At 48.1% G+C, this 9,246-nt stretch overlaps 1 protein-coding gene across 6 annotated transcripts in view; it reads right to left on the bottom strand.

Annotated features, from left to right (window-relative positions):
• Positions 1-9,246, bottom strand: part of Sipa1l3 (signal induced proliferation associated 1 like 3) — a 209,987-nt gene that overhangs the window by 188,784 nt on the left and 11,957 nt on the right. The window contains exons 1-2 of one of the 6 annotated variants that reach the window (XM_031386006.1): positions 6,989-7,266; positions 4,418-4,518 (exon numbers count right to left, since the gene is read on the bottom strand). The exons of 3 other annotated variants lie outside the window; for them this stretch is intronic. The gene's annotated coding sequence lies outside the window, so the exon portion shown is untranslated. Of the gene's footprint in view, positions 1-4,417; positions 4,519-6,984; positions 7,267-9,246 lie in introns of those variants that run through there. 2 more of the 6 variants (XM_031386008.1, XM_031386007.1) reach the window with 2 other exon arrangements.

Raw genomic sequence — 9,246 nt, forward strand, 5'->3', positions numbered from 1 at the left:
ACTTTCCGACTTGCTCCCTTTATAAGAGGTCTGCACAACCACGGACGGGAACTTTGTTTCATACGGTATTGTCTCCCCAGTTCCCAGAATAGTTAGCTCCTTCTCCAGTACTTGATCAGTGGAATAAAGTTAAGAATGAAAAAGGACAACATATAAAGCTTCCATCCTGACATCTGGCAAATCCTTCATTTTTAGTAGGGTGTGGTGGCATATACCTATAAACCCAGCACTCAGGAGGAGGAGCAGGAATTCAAATTCTGTCTGGCCTACATGAGACCTTCTTTGAAAAAGACAACAAGACCCATGTTTAGGATATACTACAGATGGGTAAAGTTGTTAGTTGCTTATTCTAATGTTAGAACTTTTCCGTTAACTTAGGAAGAAAAGCTAATCTGTAGCTAAAACTAAGCCATGTGAAATGAAACTGTATTTCTCAGATCCCCTTTTCAGCTATATATGCTACTAAATTCTGAGCCAAGTAGAACTTTTGCCTGAAACTTCCATCAAGTCTTTCTACAGATGAGGAGAGTAGCCAGGTAGGGCAGTAGCAGGGTAAGGACAGCAGAAGTGTCTTAGAAGAATATGTGTAAGAATGTCGTACAAGAATATGGCCCTGGTCTGTTTAACTCCAGAGTCCTTCTATGTAAGAGAAAAAGCCTTTCCTGAAGTACTTACCAGTCCACTGTTTTTTTTTTTTTGTTTTTTGTTTTTGTGTGTGTGTGTGTGTGTTTGTGTTTCATCACTTTCTTTACCTGCAGCTTAATTAATCCTGACATGTGGCAAGTGTGTCAAAGACACAGAAACTGAAGGAGGGTCCAAAACTGACACTGTAAAGTAGGTGCACCCAGAGACTGTGGAGGTGGGAAAGGGAACACACAGGAGATATAGACAATGATGACCAAAGAGACCATGAAACTCTCATTAGCTTAAACAGGACTGGTAAGCCGAATAGATAAAAGACACTAACAAACTAATGAAGGCCAGGTGTGGGGGTGATGGCGCACACCTTTAATCCCAGCACTCAAGTGGCAGAGGCAGGTGGATCTCTGGGAGGGTGGTCCAGAAAAGCCTGGTCTAGGGAGTTACAAAAAGAGACCCTGTCTCAAAACAAACAAATCACAAACAACAACAAAACCAACACAGGCACATACTGAGAGGATTTGCTGAAGGAGGAGGAGACAGGAGGTTGATGAGTTCGAGGCCAGCCTGAGCTACACATTTTTGCTGGGTGGTAGTGGCTTACGCCATTAACTCCACACTTGGGAGGCAGTGAGTTCCAGAACAGCCAGGGCTACACAGAGAAACCCTGTCTGGAAAAAACAAAAACAAAACAAAACAAAAAGAACAAATAAATAAATAAACAAACAAACCCACGAAAAAGGGGCCCAAAAAGCAAAGCAGTGTGGAGAGGAAGGAAAGAAAAAGTGGCTTTGCTTTACACATCTTCAGATCACTGCAAGTTCACCACAGTAAGACTTCATGTCCATTACACTAGGAAAGCTTTACCCAGCCGAGTGGGACAAGACACAGGTCAAAGGAAACTCAAACCCCTCAGACATCCTTAGTTAAAATGTGTTGTGGGCAAAGAGATTATATCTAACATGCCCGGCAATCTCAAACTTCCTGTCCATGGACACCTAGCAATAAGTTGGAGTAATACATGGTGAGCAAAAGCAATCATGAAAACCAACAGAATACCTGTTGCCATGGAAATGACTACAGCAAGAATGTTGGGTCGTTGAGAAGGCTCAGCAGGTGAGGACATCTGACACTGGGTCACAGCCTGAGTTCAATCCCCAGAACCAACTCCCACAAACTGTCCTCTGATCTCCATATGTACACCACAACATTATATGTGCCCCCTACACACAACATACACACATAAATAAAACAAATGTCATGAATAGAAAAGAACATGACTAGAACAGAAATGCAGTCTAGTGATTTAAAAAAAAAATGACCGACGGCTACATCAGTCTAGATCAATCTTAGAATTGTATTAAGCAAAAAAACACAGTTTTGAAAAATACCTACATATGTTCCATTTTGTTTTGATTTTTGAGACAGTATGTTGCCTGGGGCTCCCAATTACGGGATTACAGGCATGCACCGCCATTCCAAGCCTTAGTAGTTAACTCTTCCAAAGTATGAGAAATTCAAGATGGGCAGGTGGTGGGGTAGAAGAAGTTGTGATGATGGCTCTTGGACCTGCAGTAGAATAATGGCTGCCTGTCATTTCGTGACACACTTTTCTTTATGTAGTATGTATTAAAGGAGTAGGGATTTTCCTACTTTTTCTTAAACTAGATTTATTCAGGCCCGAGGAGGTAGGTTAGTCAAAGAGCCTGCCTAGCATATGGAGACCTTGGGTTCCTCACCCAATTTATTTATTTGTTTGTTTGTTTGTTTATTTTTGACAAGGTACATCCTGATCTAAGTGACAAGCTATCATCAGGCACACCGATGAGGCAGGAAGCATGAGTGCAGGGGAGGGGACAGTGGGTGGTTTCTGGTTTCTCAAGCCCATTTCAGTAAGAAACATTTCTAAAATAAATAAAGCAATATGGCAAGAAATTCAGTTCCTGGTCTCTAGGGCCACACAGGAGCCTGAGTCAACTCCACAATGCCATCCCTGATGGACATACTGGGCATGGTGACAGCATCCACTCCAGGGGACTCACATAAAGAGAGTACTTGCAGTGGCTTCACGACGCAGGTGAAGCCCTCTGTGAGACTGGCTGCTTTGTGGCCATTTATCTAGCTGTACCTAATGAGAAAAGACCTAAGCAAAAGACCAAGACCTACAGAGGATGCTGATCAGTTGACTCCCACACAGGTTCACTTCCCTGGTCCTTACAAGCATCCTACGAAGCCTGATGTGGGGCTGACCCTAAGGGCTTATTGAGTCATTGATAAATGAATGCATGTTGCCTGGGTTTATGTAGCCATTCCTGTGGCTGTCTGAACAAAGCACTTGTCTAGGACCCTATCCAACAGTATGTCTCCTACGACTTCTCCTTCCTTACCAGTCCTCTGCCCAGACCAACAATGCACCCTATAAAGCTACGTTTCCTCCACTTCCTTGCAGCAGAGAGTGGTCATGCCACAAGGTAGTGGAAACCAGCTAGGGATTTCAGGAAAGCTGCTTTCCTATAGGAAAGTCTCCTTCCTCTAACAGGGATGTGGGGCTGCCAGTGAAGCAGGTGTCTTCTGACTGGGAGGCTGAAGATGCCAGAGCTGACAGAATGCTGCTCTCATCCACAGAGGAAACGAACGGGCCCTGTCCTGTGGTGGCGATCGGTGTTGGCAGGTGAACCCCAACAGGGCACGCACCTTCCTGGCATCAATTCCTGCAGCATCCTTCCTTTTGCGAGTCTGTGCTGATACAATGGCTCACTTCAGCCAACAGAAGGAAGAAGGGATCTGAGCTATCTCTTGCCCTAAGCCATAAGAAAACCTACAAAGCCAAAGAAGCAGGTATGGTCCTACCTGCCTGTAGTTTGGGGGTAGACATTAAGTTTGAGGTCAGCCAAAGCTAGATAGCAAGATTCCCAATAAATAAAAACAAGCAAACAACAACATAAGAGGAAGAGGCTGCTGTTATACAAGCCTGGCTGACTACAAATGCTACATGGAAGGAAAAGTCCGGAGACCACCCAGAAAGTTGGACAGTCATCCCAAGGGCCATTTGAAGAAATAACATCTGGAATAGTCTAGCCCTGTGTTCGGGAGACTTGCAGCCACAGCAGGACCAGCTGAAGAGCCATCCCATCCAGCCGAACCTCAGTCAGCCACACATGCATGAGAAAGAATACTCTGTTGACATCTTCAAGACATTCGCAGTCTGCAGGATGTCTTGTTGGGCAGCAGTATCTCATCAGAATGTTTCAAGTTTCATGGTGACAAGCACATTCCCAAACTGAAGTGCTCTCTAACACTGAAGCAGCCAGCAGAAATCTCTTCCATATTCTGATTTCTAACAAAGACTGTTAATAGGAAAGAACATGACCCCTTCCCTCCTCTCTGATTGTGTCAGAAGTACCCATTAGGCACAACTAGTCTGTATCATGATGATGTATCTATCTATAATTAACCAGCACTGAGAGTAGGTGGCTCATCACTGCACTGAGCCTGTGAGCACCCCTAGAAAACACACCTCCTGTCTGGACAAGGGGCATCATCATGATGCTACCATTGCTTCCTGTTCAGCCTCAGAGGCCTACAGGGCTGAAGTTAAAGTAGCTAAGCTCCAACACCTGTAAGCTAATTAAAGAAGGCCATCAATTATAAAAGTAATTTTGGGAAAATGTTAGAAACAGAAAGAAAGCACATAGATGACATCTAGCCAAATAAATTATGGCACACCCACCCAGAGTACATTCAGAGTGGGAGTGTGGCTCAGTGGTAGAGCACTTACCTAGAATACTCCAGTAAGGGACCAAGGATCTCAGTGACAGAAAACTTGCCTAGAATCTCCCAGTGAGGGGCTGGAGGCATGGCTCAGTGGTAGAAGATATGCTAGGATGAAGTATAAAATATTTTTTAGATTTTTATTTAATGTTTATGAATTTTTTGCCTGCATATATGTGTGTGCACCACATGTGTGCCTGGTATTCACAGAGGCTAGGAGAGGGCATCAGATCTCCTAGGTTTAACAATGGTTGTGAGCTGGGTAGGTGATGTGGGTGCTGGGAGCTAACCCTAAGTCCTCTCTTTAAGAGCAGCAAGTGTTCTTAACCAACTGAGCCATCTCTCCAGGCCCCTTTCCTTTCTTTTCCCTTTCTCTCCCTCCTTCCCTCCCCTTCCTCCCTCCCTCTGTTCCCTCCCTCCCTTCCTTCCAATACATTTTTTTGAGACAGGCTTTCTCTGTGTAACCCTGGCTGTCTTGGAACTCACTCCATAGACACAGGCTAGCCATGGAACTCAAGAGACCCACCTGCCTCTGCCTCCAAAATGCTGGGACTAAAAACAAGTGCCACCACTGCCAGACCATATATATATATATTTTTTTTTTCTTTTAAAGTTGGAGGAATACTGAAAGATTCAGAAATATTTCCATATGGTACTGCTGTGTGAAAGCAAAATGCAGGAAAATAAATCCCTAATAGAGCAACACTATATAACCATGGAGAAAATACCCACGTAAGATCCGGGAAGATGTTGACAAGGGAGGGCGCTGCTTACAGGTCAGGTAAGGAGGAAAGGGGAGAAAGAAGAGCCTAGAAAAAAAGGGGGGGCTGGGGCAGACTGAAAATACTCAAGAACTTAAAGTCATCTCCTGAACACTTAGCCTCCCCACTATTTTTGGTCCAGGAGTCTTCTGGCATACTAGATGTCACCTGACCTCTCTTTAAAGTCTCACTTACACAGACACTATCAATCAGCACCATCTCCCAGGAAAGGCAACTGGGGCCCAGAGTTTAGGCAGTGCGGCTCAAGCATTACAGGAAATGGCTTTCCTCAACTTCCCCAAGGGATGCTTCTTGGAGCTCAAGGGACAGCGACCTGAGGCCACCGCAGCCCTCCACACCACAACAGGCTCTGGAGAGCACATGACTGTCACACGGCAACAGTGGGCCCATGAGGTACCTCAGAGCTTGAGGCTGCTGGAGAAGCCTGGGAGGGAGGGCCACTGACCTGGCTCCCTGTAGTGCCTCGGGGAAGCCTGCCTGGGATATTTTTACAGCATCAGTGGCTGCTACCTGGAGCCAGAAACAGAGAGTGTGTCAGTTACGACACAGTCTGATTCCTCCAACTCACCGGTTAATTAAAACCTGCTCAGCGCAAAGCAAGAGTTATTGCCTATTAAAGCAGAGGGGAGGATAAACCATGGCTAGTCGGGTCGCTCTTATCTCTCCTGTCTTCCTGCCACAGAAACCTGGAGATGTCACCTTTCCACATACACAGCTGACGTGCACAAATCCTCTTACGGAGATTATCCCAGTGTTCTCTATCTCGCTAGTTACCACACTTTCTCTGTCATACCATGTGCCCAAAGTTCCCAAATGGGCCACTGCCAGGTTCCAGGCTGTGAAGCCTGAAGAGGATGAGGGCCAGGAAGCCAGCAGCTTAAGGCTGACAGACCCCAAGAATGGCTGCATGACCACACAGAGACAGGTGACAGGCCATACCAACCACTGCCATGGCTTCCTGGAAACACTGGTGGCACTCTGGCCATCCATCTGCCAATGGGCCACCTAGTAGCATAAATCCATTCATAACATAACTGAAGCTGCACCCACTCGCCACAGGCCAGGCGCTGTTCTACAAGGATCAAGGCCTGGCCTGTGTTCCCATGAAGCCAACAGTTGAGACTCACGTGGAAGAAAAATCCATCAGAGGAGGAGGCTCCAGGGTGACTGAGAGGAAGGCACTCTGGGTCGGGAACAGCTGAGCAGAGACTGGAGAAGGGGGTGGCTTTGGAAGGTCAGTCCTGAGAATGGCTGCGTGCGTGTGGGAAGGCAGGTGGACATGCCACCCCAGCTATATCCACACGCAGAGGACACAGCCAGGGAGAGGCCAGAGCAGGGAGCAAGGAGCCCGAGCTGGAGCATACCAGGTAACACAGGCGCAGTCAGAGGAGCTGGGGCTTCGGCCACTCAGTGGGTACTACTGCTACTTCCTATTTCCCCATAAAGAGGAAACGGAGGCCCCCCGCCGGGAGGGAATAGGATTCACAGGAGACCACGCGGCATGCATATCAGGCTGGGGCACCCGCAGCCCCTGGCAACAAGATCTGCAGATAGCAGGGGCTCAGCTAGAGTCATCTCCACGGAAATGGGAGTCCGTGGCCTCCATTTTCTTCTCATTTGCTCAACACTTGGCCTACCTTTCTTCAGGGTTAGGAACAGACAGGTAAACACTTCATGAGAGAAGAGGGGGTAGGAAAAAGAGAGAAAAAAAGATAAAAGCCAGCGCTCCCTCAAAGAAGAGACAGATTTACTTTCTCTGGAAGGTGTTACCGAGTGAGGAGACACTTCTCACCTACCAGGCGTCCCGGAACACAGCCCCGATCACGCTCCAGGAAGGTGGCTGCTAGCTTGGCCCCAGGTGTGGCTCCTGTCCCAGGTTTTCCCTAGGCAAGGGCCACCTGCCCCAGCTCCCTAGGCGGACCTAGGGTGGTGCCTCCTCCTGAGCTGTGGGTGTCTGGAATGCGGAAGTGGGAACCAGCCATGCCAGCTTCTAACGACTTATTCAGCGGCCTCCAGGCCACGCCAGCTACCGGAGTTCCCCTGAGATGGCTGCTCTCTGCATACAGGCACATTCCCAAAGAGCCTGTTTTGCCAATATTCCCTTTGGGGAAGGGAAATAACAGGATTCCTTACTCATCAGACACGTGGTCTTGGGTCTGAATGAGTTTGGGAGAAAGCTCGAAGGTAACAAAGCCTGCCTGTTACAGGCCACCTGCTCCATGCTGAGCCAGGGCTGGATCAGCGCCACAGCATCCCTGCCCTGGGCCCGGCAGCTTCATTCACAACCCTCCTACCCACAGGTGGGCCACTCACCTCTGCCCGCAGTGCGGGCTGCAGAGGCTGGAGGATTAATGATTAAGCCTTGTGGAAGACTCTCCCACCCAGCCGTGGAAGCTCAGCTCTCAGAGGGTGCTACTCTAAACACTGCTGTCTCTCCAGGGCCTCGAGGGGAGCCTTTCTGTCAGAACTACGGTCAGGCCTACTTTACAGACAGTGTTGAACAGAAGTCACAGGGTGGAGGTCACACAGCAAGTGGGGGTTCAACCTAAGCAGTATAGCTCAAGAGAGTCTAGCTTCTGACTGCTGTGCTAATGTGCCCTTGTGAAGAGAGTAGTGTCCACACCTTGGGACAGGAACAGGAGTCAGTGAGGTCATAGCTCTGGCCCATCAAAACACTCTGTAACAGGTGGAGCCCAATAGCTCATGACTATGATCTCAGCATTGGAAAACTGAGACAGGAATTTCAAGGTCATTCAAAGCTGCATAGCGAGTCCAGGACCAACCAGAGCTACATGAGGCTGTCTCCAAACAAACAAACAAACAAAAAACAAACAGAAAAACAAGAAAACAAAGACCAACCAAAACATTTCCAGAACTCTCAGCCTTCAAAATGAAAAACATCTGGCTCACAGTTCCAGCGCTGGACCTCCAGACCTCTGATGGGGTGTGTATAGACTCCCAGGTGTCATGCGCCTGCTTGTAAGCCCAGCATTTGGGAGGCTGAGGCAAGAGGAACTGCTACAAGTAAGGCCACGCTGGCTGTCAGCATCAGACTCCGTCTTAGAAGAGCCAAATTAAAACTCTTACTATCATCTTTATCAAACTGTGGTCAACCAGAAGAACCACGATGCTCTTGCCTGCAGGGAGCTCTCAGTCACCTAAGAACAATCTGGCAAAACAAAAGAAAGCAACTGAAGGAAACAGGCAGATCCCCATGCACTGGAGGGGCCGGGGCACTGGCTGTGAGTCAGACACTAAGCACATGATTTCACAAGCTTCAATCTCCCCACAACCTACCTGCTCTACCTTGCAAATGGGGAAGGGGAGGTCATGGGGCTTATCCAAGACTAATACAGGGCCCAGTAGGACCCAGGACTTGCACACAAGCTAAGTCACATTTCTCAGGCCCTCTGCAGTCTCCCAGGGCAACCACTGTCCACAGGTAGTCAGAGAAAAATTCTGCCTATAAGAAGAATGTTGCTTTCATAGGTGGTTAGGGACTGGGACAGAACCACCGGATCACAATTTTGAGCTGGCAACTTGCCCTTGACCTACATCTTCTCCTTCTGTCCATTCAACAGCCCTCCAGGGTCCTCAGAGTCAAGCATCTTGCTCAGGAGTGGAAGGGAGCAGAGGGGAGCCCAGATGGTGCCAAGCAGGGTGAGCTCTCAAAAAGCATGCACATACCTCCTGTGTTGTGCTCAACTTGGGAGTCCCTATGCTTTCAGACAAAATGTTTGGTAGCTGACACAACGGAGGGCTCCTAGGGGACAGGGACTATGATTAAAGAGCACACAGCCAAGCAGCTGAGTAATTACAAAGTGCCACATGAACAGCACAGTGCAGGGTACTGTGGGTCTGCTGCTCCGTACTTCTACAGCCGACCCTCACACACTCTTGTGTGCTCCTGAACAGTGATGTGAGTTTACTCCCATGGCCTCTGATCTGCACAGACAGGGTTATGTGTCAGGTTATTTGTCCCAGTGCTTCCACAAAAGACCTAAGAATAAGGGAACAGGGCATAAAAGCAAGGCCCTCCCTCCCCCCTCCCTCT

Source organism: Mastomys coucha, unplaced genomic scaffold, assembly GCF_008632895.1.
Source record: "Mastomys coucha isolate ucsf_1 unplaced genomic scaffold, UCSF_Mcou_1 pScaffold21, whole genome shotgun sequence".
NCBI lineage: Eukaryota > Metazoa > Chordata > Mammalia > Rodentia > Muridae > Mastomys > Mastomys coucha.